We start from the raw sequence: 14960 nt of genomic DNA on the forward strand, positions 1-14960 counted from the left end.
CTACAACTTTATTAGCAACCGTACCCTGAAACAGACAACGAAAGCCGATACAGATCCCAAGTACAAAATGAAGCGACAACGTTTCATATGCTTGCTGGTTTTGTAAGAGATTATCAACTTTACCCGCGTCAATATGGCTGCGTTATTTGGCATGCTAATGTCGCATTACTATTGCGGCTTAAATTTAAAAATTGCTGCCGAGAGAAGAGATGTACTTGTTAAACGTGATATTAAAGCCCTACTGCTATGGAGAGGCGACGTAATGATATCTGAATGGTTCAGCAGCGCGAACAATCCATAAAGAAGGAGGCACATTCCTTACAGTCTGACAACGGTTTCACTCGATTCTGCATAAACTGCCTATAATACACCTGGTTGTGTCTTTCACCTTCTTCCCGGCGTATATGCATCGACCTTATACCTTATAAGGGGTGGGGTGAGCGGCTTAAAGATGCACTCTTACTCCCAAATAAAACTTACCACAATTAATAATATTGTTTAAGTATTCGGGGGATAAATAAATGTCAAAAACAATTGTTCGTATGAAAGATACCGAGTTTAATTTGAAAGAAATGAGCATAAAACACGGTATTTCTACCTTATAAAACTATAATAGACCACAGCAAATCTTTAAGCATTTACCAGTCATTTAATATTTTTTGCGCTTTCTGCGAGAAAATACAAGGTTACAATCTTGTTATCAGTTATAAATGTTTTTCATTAATTCATTATTTAATCAGAAGTTAAAGGTTTATCAGTCAGAATGTATGTTTGTTATATATGTGTATGTATTGATATTGAATAAGAGTGTCACTTTAAGGAAAAACATATTACATACTATTATTTGCAATCGGAACACTCTCTGTTATTATCCAAAAATGTCATAACGTTACGTAACGCCTTGCCTCAAATAATACAACCCAGCTTTCCTGACTGAATGAAACAAAACCAATACATATAAAATATAATTCTACCAGGATGCTGAAATCATTTCAGCGGATGAGTTGAATTAAAGGTTAGTGGCATTACAACCGAATACTTACAGTGCAGTGATCAATAAATGTGCATTTCGTCATGTTTCAGTTTAATCTAGCTGTTGGTAACAAGTGGTTATTGAATCGAGATTACAACTAAATATAAAGCCGTAAGTACTGTTTATATGTGTTATGCGAGAATTCGTTTGTTTGTAACTAAGACATTAGACATGTTAAAACATATTGTCTGCAGGTGAAGGCAAAAATCATCAATTCGCAATGCTTGCCACATAACTTTATGATTCGTTCTAGTTTACTGAACGTGTTTTGATTTTCAAATATCGATGGAAAAACAAACACTGTCACAAATTAGATTATGTCCGGTTCTGTCATGTCAAAGGTTATCAGACGGTTCGTGGCGTTTCTTTGTACAAAGGAATGGTAAACGTTTTCGGTTAGAAACAACTTTTGTTTTCTTTGAATATATAGCAAAATATTGGGTCAGCGGGTCAGAATCACGACCCCTCCCCCGCTTTTAATATAATTATGTTTTATTGTTTCTTTTTGTAAACATCAAGACATGCAAGTAAAAAATACATTAACTTAGAAATGAAAAAAAAATATATATAGCTTAGGATAGAAGATCTAACAATATAAGTTTCAGAACTTCCCTATTTAAATTATCATGAGTACTAATGTATATCATTAATTTTCAGACGTTTAAAGTTAATTGCTTTAAAAGCACATGCCATGTTTGAGTATAATAATACACCTGAAAACAGATACATGGTGTTATGTCCTTGTGAATCATGAGTAGGATGTAAAACGACTGTGCAGGGGAATATTCTTGACAAGTATTTAAAAATGATACTACTTTAAATTGATGAAGTGTATTAATTTCCATATGGGTCAGCTATTGTGATTCCCAGTCATGGACTACCTTACCTTAGATGAAGTACATGGACGTTAGAAACTGATCAATCAACACTCAGAAAACAGTTTCCTCTCCAGGAACAATGAGTTGACCATTACAAGGGTTTATGGACAAATATATTCTTCTACACTGTTCAGGCCGACTGACGACCAGCACATGGACATATTGGTCACATAAGGCACTTATCGGGACTCATCCGACAATATGCTGTTTAAACCCTCTCCAACGAAAGAGAAATCCGTCAAGGGACGAATACTCTCCAACCTTGCCAAGGCAATCGTTGCGTTGAGTCTGATTTTACTGCTAGCGATGATGTGTATGGTAGTTCCAAGTGTTGTTCATGGCCCGGCCCTTTCTCATGGCACACTGACACTACAACACGCCGCTAATAATACTAAATTTTATCACGTCGACGTGCATTACGTTTATAACGATACAATACAGGGCAACTTCACGTCTGGTTAGTGGTTACTACAATTTCAACCATTCCTCTTCCATACTTTTTGCGTCCACTGTTACTGTACTGTTTCCATGAAGCCAAACTATTACTAAGAACATGTTCTAAAATGAAAGTGAATATTATATTCGAAAGTAAAGTACATCTCAAGATGTTATCCGACTTGTTGCCTAAGAGTTCGTATCTAATTGTCTATGAAAATAGTTCATATATAATGATGGAAAGAAATATGTCTATGAAAATACTTTTAAGAAAGCAATAATTGACATCTTGTAAGATTCCACTTGAGATTCATTTTGCAGAATGTGTTGGGTTTGTGCTTATTATGATATAAAGAGTGTCTTTCATCTGTAATAATCACATGAAAATATATTATGCATCACATCTTCTTCATTACTTTGTTTGTTTAACGCTCTTTTTTGTAAATAAACATGTTATAAAATCCTCATTTCAAGATTCCATTTTACCACGGCACGAATATGTTTCTCGTTAAGATAATGTTCGTTTGTTTGATTTGATATATTAAAGAGTAAATAACAGTCAGTCATTCAGACTTATATTCTTATTTTTGGTGCATGACGCAAAAAAACATTAAAGGAACTCTGTCATTGGTGGCAAAAAATAACTGCTGATGAAAATGTTTTCGTGGCTCAAATAACAATTGCCGTGGAAAGTGCTCTCATGGCCCAAGTTAAAGTATTGCAAATCGTGAGTAGAAATGAAACGAACTACTTAAGTTACTGAACGCTCGCTGTCCGAATCTTCTCTTTGAATTCGCCAACTTTGAACTTCGTTAACTACGTGCCGAGCTTGATCCTGTTTTAACACTTTCAATTCCAAAATTATTTAAAACGGGGTTCCCGTTCATTTCCAATTCGGTTTGCTAAACGTTTAAAATGAAACAAAGGCAAGTCTATGCTCTTTAAAGTGGCCGCCTTCGTTTTATTACCGGAGGGAGGTTCGTGAGTCATGACGAATATTCGCCTTCTCTTTTGTATTGGCGAGCTGCTCATGTTCATGATTATTGTTACAATTTATCATCTTCGAACTGGCAAACAACGAGTTGTCTAGATGGATCGGAAGTGTTCTCAGCTTCGTGCTTATCCTCATATTTCTTTAAATACCATGTTCCTAAATATTTACATGCTACTGGTGGCGCGAGTAAAATAAGGTTATGTTAATAAATAAAAACATGACAGTTTTTCCCAGATATTGTTGGCACACTATTTTAGTGACGCGAAAGTAGTGCCTAGACTACACACCGTACTAGCATGATACGGAATCAGAAAACGACAGTATGGTGATACGGATTTTTCAATACGGCGTGCTGTATTTTCACTATTGGATATAGAAAAGGAAATTGATAGGATATTTGTTCAGTTGTATATCATTAAGATACACAAATTAGGCATGTTTTTCAGCATTAAGCTATAGAACTAACTAGACTGAGAGAGTAATAAAAAGAGCATGCATGGTTACGAATGTAACTTTCATTAACATACCATTGAACCATATTATTGTTCGATATAAATTTAGCTTCAAGTCGTTTCTGCATCATCTTAAATCTGTTTAAACGTCACAAATGGCAATACATTAATTTGTATATCCCAACTTGTGTATATCTTTTATATAAAGTGAAAAAAGGAAAATATAACACTAAAATAATATTGGTTTTACACTTAAATCGACTAAGATCTTTATTGAAACTGCTCAGGTACCTTATTTGTGCACATAATTATGTTTTTGCCAATTTCATTTTTTTTTTCAACTATAATTTTATGTGATTGGTATTTATATATGGTTCAGGCGTTCATTTGTTTTCTCTTCATTATTTTTAAAGCTCAAGATATTAACCTTACAGCAAAATCTAGGTATATAGCGTGCATATTTGAATTTACATGCTTGTATCATTCATCTCTGTAAGTACACATTGAAATCGCGTTTTTTAACAAAATGATGGAACGTTGAATTGTTTGTTAATTTATCAAATATGGAGACGTTTTTGTTAAGAAAGGTAACATGTAGAAACATCGCTGACAAACAACGTGTAAAAGCTGCAGGTTTCAAAGGGCTAGAACGAATATCGAATCGTCTCACTTATTTAGTCCAGCTTAATAGTGCTTTAGCTATAAGGTTTCATCCGTACCTGTAAATGGTTTAAAAATTGTACACTGTGCCAAAACTCTAATTTCTTTTATCGAAACTTTTAAACTGAACAGTTGTAAAGCCAGACTTATTGAGTTCGTTAACAATGATAATAAAACATCACACACGAGCGTAAACATATGTTTTCGTTGTCATTTTCTTTTTAAAACGATTCTTTGATCGAATCTTTCCGGTCTGTTTATTAACAATATAGCACATTGAGTTCGTCTAAAGACGGATCTAAGATTAAAGAGCATTATATACAAGCTTAAATCATGTTTAGTCATATTTTATACTAATTTAAAATCACATAAACATCACAAACCATCATAGCTTTCATTATATGCAATACATTAAATATTGTTATTCCTTAACTATGTCACAACATCTGATCGAAAAGACACTTAAATATAATTACTACGTCCATTAAGAGTTTCACAATCGGTTAAAGATCAAAGAGAAACGAATTTGGATTTTTTCAATAATCTTTTATTTTCAAAGGTTATTGAATCTTAATTGTATTACTTTCTTGACAGAGCAAACTCATAAACTTGTAAACTTTTTTAAGTCACATTATTAAATAAACTATTTTGACTGTGTTTGAACATGCTTGACATTTTAATTATGAATAACTTAATTTCTAGCACTATTCCATAAAAGAGGTTAGTTCAAGTTGAGTTAGAGTACCAATATATAAAAAACGTTGTGAAAATGAACTAATACTTGACTAAGTTTCTTAGATAAAGTTGTCATTGCAATCATAAATCAAATACTTACTAGACTTTCTTTGTTGATGAAAATGAACTCCTTAATATAATTCAAGCAGGATTTAGAAAAATAACAACAAAGTACTGTTGGTAGTATCTTTGTGCTTCATATGATGGCAGCATATTGTAAGAACAAAACAATCTAACCAGTTTTGTACTTTGAATTTAAGGAAACAACCCTGTTTAGTGTAAAGGCCTCTGGTCAAAACATTTTGAATGTAATGTTAATGGATTTTTTTAAATGATCAAGAATATGAACCAACATATTCTTTGTTGTCTAATGGTAAACAATGATGGTGAGGTGAAATTATATCACCTGTGTTGTGTTCCCTTTTTCTGAATGATTTTGAGAATTAAACTCAAATTAGATAAAAACTATCCCAGCGTCAATATGGACGATGATAACCTAGTTCAGTATCTTTAACTAAATGGCATTTTATATGCTTATGATTCAGTTATTTTTGTAAAACAAAGATACTAGTATTTGTTGATAGACTAAGACGTAAATTAAGATTAAACGTTGTTAAAATAGTTTGATATCTAGGGGCGTTCTTTTTTTAAATAATAAAAAAAATGTAAATGCCAAAAGTATGTTATTGGTCCAGCAAGGAATACCTTAATTAGTTAGCATGTTGAAAGAAGGAAGTAAATTTACCATTTGGGTGTCAAATGAAACATTTTACAATAATGTTCTTCAGTTAGGTTGAATCTTTGTGAGGAGTAGCGCCTTCGAAAGAGGGATATTTATTTGTAAAACGTGAGAACGAAGCCCTATTGCTATGGAAAAGCGACGAATGATATCTTTATGGTATAACAGCGAAAACAATTCATGAAGAAGGGGGCAAATCCTTACAATCTGACAATGGTTTCACCCGATGCTGCATAAATTGCCGATGATACACTTATGTCGACGTCCTAGGAGTGTCTTTCAGCTTCCTCTCGGCGCATATGCACCGACCTTATACCTTAAGGGCCGTAGTTTAGTATATCTGAGGTGGGTTGCGAGGAAAAACTTTATGTAACGTAACATCATTTGCAATTTGAACACTCTCTTTGGAACAACCCAGCCTTCCTGCTTTAATGAAACAAAACCAATACATGTAAAATGTATTTCTGCCAGCGTGCTCAAATCATTTCAGCGGATGAGTTCAACCGAATACTTAAAGTGCAGTATTCAATAAATGCGCATTTCGTCATATTTCAGTTCAATCTACCTGTTGGTAACAAGTGGTTGTTGAATCGAGATAATGACTAAGTATAAAGCCGTAAGTACCGTTTATATTTGTTATTCGAAAGTTTTTTGTTTGTAACTAAGACGTGTTAAAACATATTGTCCGCAGGAGAAGGCAAAATGATTAATTTTCAATTTGTGCTACTTAACATTATCACTCGATTTAATTTACTGTATGTGTTTTGATCTTCTAAGATCGATGGGAAAACAATCATTGTAATTAAATAATGTCATGTTCTGTGATGACAAAGGTTATCAGATGGGTTGTGGCGTTTCTATGTTCACACGAATGGTAAACACTTTTAGTTAGAAACAACTTCTTTTTTTCATAACTAGCAAAATATCGGGTCGGCGGGTCAGAATAACGACATACCCACTCCCCCCGCTGTTAATATGATTATATTTTATTGTTTCTTTTGGTAAACATCAAGACATACGAATTAGACATACATTTACTTCAAAATGACAAAAAAAGAAACAAACAGCTTTGGAAACACGATCTTACAACATAAGTTTCAGTACTTCCCTATTTGTATTTTCATGATACTGTTTAAAGAGCTACTAATGTATATCATTAACTTTCAGACTTTTAAAGTTTATTGCTTTAAAAGCACATGCCATGTTTGAGTATAATAAGTCACATGATAACAGATGCATGGTGTTATGTCATTGTGAATCCTGAGTAGGATGTAAAACGACATTACATGGAAATGGTCAAAACAAATAGGTTTCATTTAATAAAGATGCATTCCTTGCTACATCCTTTATTGTAATTCTTTTACGCATATTTTCCAGGTTTTTACTATATGTCGTGGGAAGTTTTACCATAAATTATGGTAGGAAATCATCAACAGACACTACTTTAAATTGGTGAAGTGTATTGATTTACTTTCCATATGGGTCAGTTATTGTGATGTTCAGTCATGGAATTCCTCACCTTAGATGAAGAACAAGGACAGGAGAAACTGATGAATCAACACTCAGAAAACAGTTTCATCTCGAGTAACAATGAGTTGATCATTACAAGGGTTGATGGACAAAGATATTCCACTACACTGTTTAGGCCGACTGACGACCACCACATGGACATAGTGGTCACACAAGGCACTTATCGTGACTCACCCGACAATGCCCTGGTTACACCCTCTCCAACGAAAAAGAAATCAATCAAGCGACGGATACTCTCCAACCTTGCCAATGCATTCGTTGTGTTGATTCTGATTTTACTGCTAGCGATGATGTGTATGGTAATTGCAAGTGTTGTACATGGCGCACCCCTCTCTCATGGCACAACGACACTACAACACGCCCTTAATAATACTACATTCCATCACGCCGAAGTGCATTACGTAAACAACGATACGATACAGGGCAACTTCACGTCTGGTTACGACAATGTCAACCATACCTAATCCATATTTTTCGCATCCACTGTTTCTGTACCTTTGTTTCCATGAGGCCAAACTATTACTGAGAACATGTTCTAAAATGACAATGAATATTATTTTTGTAAGTAAAGTACATTTCAAGATGTTATCCGACTTGTTGTCTAAGAGTTCGTATCTAATGATGGAAATAAATATTTGCTATGAAAATAGTTCGTAGATACTGATGGAAAGAAATATGTCTATACAATACAATGCAATAATTGACATCTTGTAAGCTTTCACTAGAGATAAATTTTTCAGAATGTGTTTGTGCTTATTGTGATATAAACAGTGTCTTTTATCTGTAAACATCACATCAAAATATAACATGCATCACATCTTCTTGATTACTTTGTTTGTTAAACGCTCTCTTTTGTGAATAAATATGCTATAAAATCCTCATTTCAAGGTAACATTTTACCACGGCACGAATATGTTTCTCGTTAAGATTATGTTTGTTAGTCTGATTTGATATATTAAAAAGTAAATAACTTTCAGTTATTAAGTTCAGACTTTTAAACTAATTCATAGGGCATTACGCAAACTATATTATCTGTCAATAGTTGCAAATAATAATTGCTGATGTTTCCTGGCACAAATAACAACTCTCAGGAAAGTGCTCCCATGGCCCAAGTTAAAGTATTTAAAATTGTATGTAGAAGTGAAATAACTACTTAAGTTAATGAACGATCGCAAGCTTTAAAAGTCTCTTAAAAAGAGAATGCGCAGCTTGACCTTGTCTTTCAATTCCATTATGATTTCAAACGGGTTTCCCGTTCATTTTCAATTCAATTTGCTGTAATATGTTGTATTTAAGTTATGATGATAACTTTTACTGAGACATTATAGAACATAGAGGTCGAATGCACCAACTTTGAAATGACTACTCAGTGTTATACGTGTGTGTTTTTCAAAGTTGTTTTTTTTTTTATTTAGATATGACAGTGAATCGAATCAAAGCATGGTTATATCATATCAGACCATTGCCTACTTTACATCTGTGTAAGTTTTAAAGCCGAATGGTTTATTTTTTGGAACAAAAATGCTGAACATGTGGAATTTTCTTGATCTACGTTTTACTGTGTATATGTCTCCGCATTGTCTATTCACTCCAGCGCGGGATTGCGTAACTTAATTGGATACATAGTGGTTACTTTCTATCAATTTTAATTTTTCTTATACGAAAGTTATATTTTTATAATGTGATATGATGTTTAATGTGCATCAATAACTGCCATCCTGGTATAGTGGTGGGGGTCCGTACACATTAGAAAACAGTGTAATACAATGTGCAAATATGTAAATTCACTATGGAATATATAGGATATTTGTTTAGTGGTATTTTTCTTAGTACATAATGTTGTCATGCTTCTCTGAATTTAGATAACTTCTTTTATGGTAAAAGCTGATAGAACTGAAAAAAGTGAAAATGCGCTTTAACTCACCATTTAAAGCAATACTTTTTAAAACTTGATACTCATATTCAAAATAAAAACCGCAATCAATGCTTTCGTAGAAAATTCTCGACAAAAGCAGATATACATATAAACACGCGAATTTGGTTTATTTCTGGTTCATGCGTTTATATATTTTCTCTTCCTCATTCAAGTTCATGATATTTATGTTTTTAACAATAGGTAATCTTATGTATGGTACAAGCACACCTGGCTTTTCTGATCTTGTGGCACAATTATATTTGTTTGTATATGTATAAGCCCTTAATGTTTATTCATTTGGAATCATGAAAATATACACCCCCATGCTTTAAATACATTTGTAGTTTATTGTTTCTTTTTTGTTAACATCAGGACATACAAATGAGAGATACTATTACTTACAAATAACAAAAAGTAGGTTGGGCTACACGATCAAACAGCAAAACGTTCAGTACATCCCTATTTAAATTGGGATGAAAATGTTTAAAAACACAATTGTATATCATTTATCTTCAAACGTTTGAAGTGAATTGCTTTTACAAGGGTTGATGGACAAAAATATTAAACGACTAAAAACTACCAAATGGACATAGTGATCACACAAGGCACCTATCGTGACTCAATCGGCAATATCCTGGTTACAGCCTCTCCAAAGAAAAAGAAAACAGTCAAGGGAAGGGTACTCTCCAGCCTTGTGAAGGCGTTTGTTGCGTTGGTTCTGACTTTACTGCTAGCAATGATGTGTATGGTAATTGCAAGTATTGTACAGTGCGCGCCCCTCTATCATTTCACTCCGACACTACAACATACCGCAAATTATATTTCATTCGATCATGTCGACGTGCATAACGTTAACAACTATACGATACAGAGCAACTTCACATCTGTTTATTACAATGTCAACCATACCTATTTCGTACTTCCTGCAACCAATGTCACTTTATCCTTGTTTTCATGAGTTCAAAACTCCGATAAAACATTTTAGAAAGGTCAATTCAGTGAAGTTTTTTTTCGAAATCCGGTACATCTTTAATGGTTTATTTAAATGTTGAGCGAACAACGTTTTCAAATCTCCCGTTGCTGCTTCTGTGAATATATAAACATTGCGTGATAACATAAATCTAAATAGCAAATGATGTGATGCCCGCGAGGTTGCGGGCTCTTATCCTAAAGGATGCATTTTCGATTTGTTCTTATTGTATTTTTTGGGTTTGACTAATATATAAAAATATTTTTTTGTTTCCAAAGTTCTTGCTTATAAATGAACACATTTTAACATTATTCAGGCTTGATGATCTAAAGTGTTTGGCTGATGGACCCTTAAAAATGATGGAAATAACTATATCTATGAAAATACATGAAGGAAGCTGCCACTTAAATCAATATTGCCTAATACTAGTATCTATGTGCTTAGTTTTTATATAAAGAGTGTATTTTATCTATGATAATATCAATCACATAACAATATAATATGCCTCAGATGTTACCTTCTTGTGTACGTTGCTTGATTAACGAATAAACTACAAGTTTTAGTTCAAATTAACATTTAACCACGTTATGGATATGCTTCTAGTAAAGATTATCTTCGTTTGTCTGATGTAATATTTGTTTTAAGAGTAAGTTTCTTTCTTCCACTTGTGATTATTCATTACAAACGAGTTCAGACGGATAAGAGTCAACTAATTCATTCATTTTTCAATTACAGATATCTATTTAAGACGCCAGACATGATACCTAATTTATTGTGCGTGACTCTGAATAAATTAAAGGGACATAACGCTCGCATTCTGTAAAAAAACTCGCTATACTTGTTCAAATCTTCTCTTCTTCGAAATAGTCGACATGTATCATGAAACGTAGTCAATGCCATAATTCGCGATCATTTCTATTTGGTTAGCTGGAAAACATGAATTTGTATTTGTAATTTTGTTGATTTTATCAATTAAAATTTTTTAAGGTTAGATAACAACATGAACCTTTAGGATGAAATTAACTCAGAACATTGCCTGCTCAGTAGAAACATGGCACGCTCCACAACAATGACTTTGGAAACAATGAGGTGTATACCTTAAATATATAATTTTGACGTGCTTTTCAGTATTTGGATAATGTAAACAGCTATAAAGAGATAGAAATACAATATTGAAAATGCACCGTTAGGGGTTTATTCATTTAAGCAAAAGTATTGAGCTGGCTTCGTATATTCAAATAACATACCCAAATCAGTGTGGTTTCAAAAAGTATTTATAGCCACAAAAGCACACATGTAGTTTTATCCACACGCGAATTTGATTGTTCACAAAAATGACCAATGTAACACATGGCGTTAAAAGTAGATCTATTTATTACATGTATGGTCTTTTTTATTGCATTATCTTCTTTTGCGGGATATCTAACTGAACAAAAGACTCGGATAATATGCTCTGGTGTGTGCTGTTAATAATAGTGAAACCATTTTAAAGTCTTATGACATAGATGATTAGTTTGAATATACCTTTATAAAAGAGCAATTTTGTCCATATTTTTAGAATACAACATGTACTTAAAATGTAAACTAGATAAGTTACCCACATGTGTATTCATTAAACTATAGGCCTTCATTTCATTATACAAACGCAATTGAAATTACAAAACTACGTTCTTATATATATATATATATATATATATATATATATGTTTAGAAGCCCTTAAAGTTGATTTAATCGGTATTATTTGTTAATTTCAATCATTGATGGAGTCCCTTTAACTTATTCGATACCTCAAAACCACAATAAACATGACAACACAATGCAGGTATATATATTTTATATATCAGTTTACATGCTTGTACTATTCTTTTCAGTAAGTAAGCATTTTATCGTCAGATTTTTTAACAAAATATAGTAAAACGCTGATTTTGCTTATTGATAGTTTAAACATTGAGAAGTTTTTGTTGAGTAAGGGAAGCAAGTAGAAACATCGCAACCAATTAACGCGTAGGGGTTGTATCTCCAAAAGGCAAGAACGTATCTCGATCGTCTCACTTATTGTCATCTTCAAGCTTAATACTTCTTCAAGCCGAGTAGTTCGTATGGACTCATCGTACCAGTTACTTTAAACAGTTTACAATATTACACACCGTGACACAACACTAAATTTATCTTTTTGAAACATGTACCGTTGTCCATCCAGACTAAGTAATTTGAAAAAAACAATAACATTGAAAAACTAAACGAGCTCAAACAGATGTTAAGTCATATTCTCACTTTTTTATTATACGTGTCTTTTATCGAAACTATCCGGTCTGTCGGCTAACAACTGAGTACATTTAGCTCGGATATAAGTAAATGTTTACTATGGTTATGGAGGATCGCAAAATAAACTATACAAGTTTGAATTGTATTTAGTCGTATTTGTACTAATCTAATTTTACAGAATGTCAAATTACCATACGTTTCATTTTAAGTAATACAGTATAATGTTGGTATGCCATAATTATGTCGCGACATCTTCTTATCATGATGCAAAAATACACTTAACTATATCCATTAAAGCTGTCACAATCTGTTTAAGATCAAAGAAAAAACGAAATTGGATTCATTTAACCAAAATGAGCTTATATCTTCAAATGATGTATAATTATGCCCCCCTTCGAAGAAGAGGGGTATATTGCTTTGCACAGGCATGTCGGTATGTCGGTCGGTCGGTCGGTCGGTCCGTCGGTAGACCAAAGCTTGTCCGAGTGATAACTCAACAATTCCTGGACGTATGGTCATCAAACTTCACATGAAGGTTGGGCCTGACCAGTAGATGACCCCTATTGATTTTGGGGGTCATCGGTTCAAAGGTCAAGGTCACAGTGACCTTTAATGGTAAAATAATTTTAAAGCTTGTCCGAGTGATAACTCAACAATGCCTGCACCCATGGCCCTCAAACTTGACATGAAGGTTGGGCCTGACCAGTAGATGACCCCTATTGTTTTGGGGGGTCATCAGGCCAAAGGTCAAGGTCACAGTGACCTTGAATGGCAAAAGGTCGTCGGAGTGATAACTTGACAATGCCTGCACCCATGGCCCTCATACTTGACTTGGAGGTTGGGCCTGACCAGTAGCTGACCCCTGTTGTTTTTGGGGCTCATCGGGTCAAAGGTCAAGTTCACAGTGACCTTGAATGGTAAAAGGTTGTCCGAGTGATAACTCAACAATGCCGTCACCCATGGCCCTCATAATTGAATTGGAGGTTGGGCCTGACCAGTAGATGACCCCTATTGTTTTTGGGGGTCATCGGGCCAAAGGTCAAGGTCACAGTGACCTTCAATGGTAAAAGGTTATCCGAGTGATAATTCGACAATGCCTGCATCCATGGCCCTCATAATTGAATTGGAGGTTGGGCCTGACCAGTAGAAGACCCCTATTGTTTTGGGGGCCATCGGGCCAAAGGTCAAGGTCACAGTCACCTTGAATGGTTAAAGGTTTTCCGTGTGATAACTTTACAATGCCTGCACCCATGGCCCTCAAACTTGACTTGGAATTGGGCCTGACCAGTACTTGACCCCTTTTGTTTTTTGGGGTCATCTGGCCAAAGGTGAAGATCACAGTCACCTTGAATGGTAAAAGGTTGTCCGAGTGATAACTCGACAATGCCTGCACCCATGGCCCTCAAACTTGACTTGGAGGTTGGGCCTGGCCAGAAGATGGCCCTTATTGATTTTAGGGGTCATTGGGCTAAAGGTCAAGGTCACAGTGACCTTGAATGATAAAAGGTTGTCCGAGTGATAACTCAACAATGCCTGCACCCATGGCCCTCAAACTTGACATGGAGGTTGGGCCTGATCAGTAGATGACCCGTATTGATTTTAGCGGTCAAAGGTCAAGGTCACAGTGACCTTGAAAGCGAACTCGACAATTCCTGGACCTATGGTCATCAAACTTGACATGAAGGTTGGGCCTGCCCAGTAGATGACCCCTATCGACTTTGGGGGTCATGAGGCCAAGGTCAATGTCACAGTAACCTTAAACGCAAAAAAGTTAACAAATCTTCTCCCACTGATATCTCAACAATGCCTGAACCTATGATCATTAAACTTGACATGGATGTTAAGCCTGACCAGTAGATCACCCTTTTTGATTTTAGGATTCATTAGCCAAAGGTCAAGGTCACAGTGATCTTGAATGGTAAAAGGTTGTCCGAGTGATAACTCAACAATGCCTGAACCCATGGCCTTCAAACTTGACTTTGAGTTGCATCTGACTTGTAGATGACCCCTTATGATTGAATGGGTCATTGGGTCAAAGGTCAAGGTCATAGTGACCTTGAACGAAAAAACTTGTCTGTGTGATAACTTGACAATGCCTGCATCCATGGCCCTCGAACTTGACATTTAGGTTTCTGGTGACCAGCTGATGACTCTGGATTTTGAGTTCATAGAGTCAAAGGTCATGGTCATAACACACTCTATCCTCACACTTTAATGGTCATAATCTTAAAACTGCCTTAACGGCAACAAATCAGCTGTCATTTCGGTCCATGCATATTTCATTCAATTGTCCATATAATCCTGACAACATGGCGCTCAGGGGGGGGGGGCATAATGTTTGACAAACATCTCT

General features: G+C 34.8%; 1 long non-coding RNA gene across 2 annotated transcripts; it reads left to right on the forward strand.

The window, feature by feature from the left end:
- The first annotated feature begins 900 nt into the window (after positions 1–900).
- On the forward strand, positions 901–8428 carry LOC128211618 (uncharacterized). Of its 2 annotated transcripts, none has more exons than XR_008257320.1 (3): positions 901–1015; positions 6482–6542; positions 7304–8428. It is a non-coding gene; the product is annotated as an uncharacterized LOC128211618 (long non-coding RNA). The 2 variants fall into 2 exon arrangements; XR_008257321.1 differs by having other exon boundaries at positions 975–1144.
- The last annotated feature ends 6532 nt before the right edge of the window (positions 8429–14960 follow it).

This window comes from Mya arenaria, chromosome 12 (assembly GCF_026914265.1).
Source record: "Mya arenaria isolate MELC-2E11 chromosome 12, ASM2691426v1".
NCBI lineage: Eukaryota > Metazoa > Mollusca > Bivalvia > Myida > Myidae > Mya > Mya arenaria.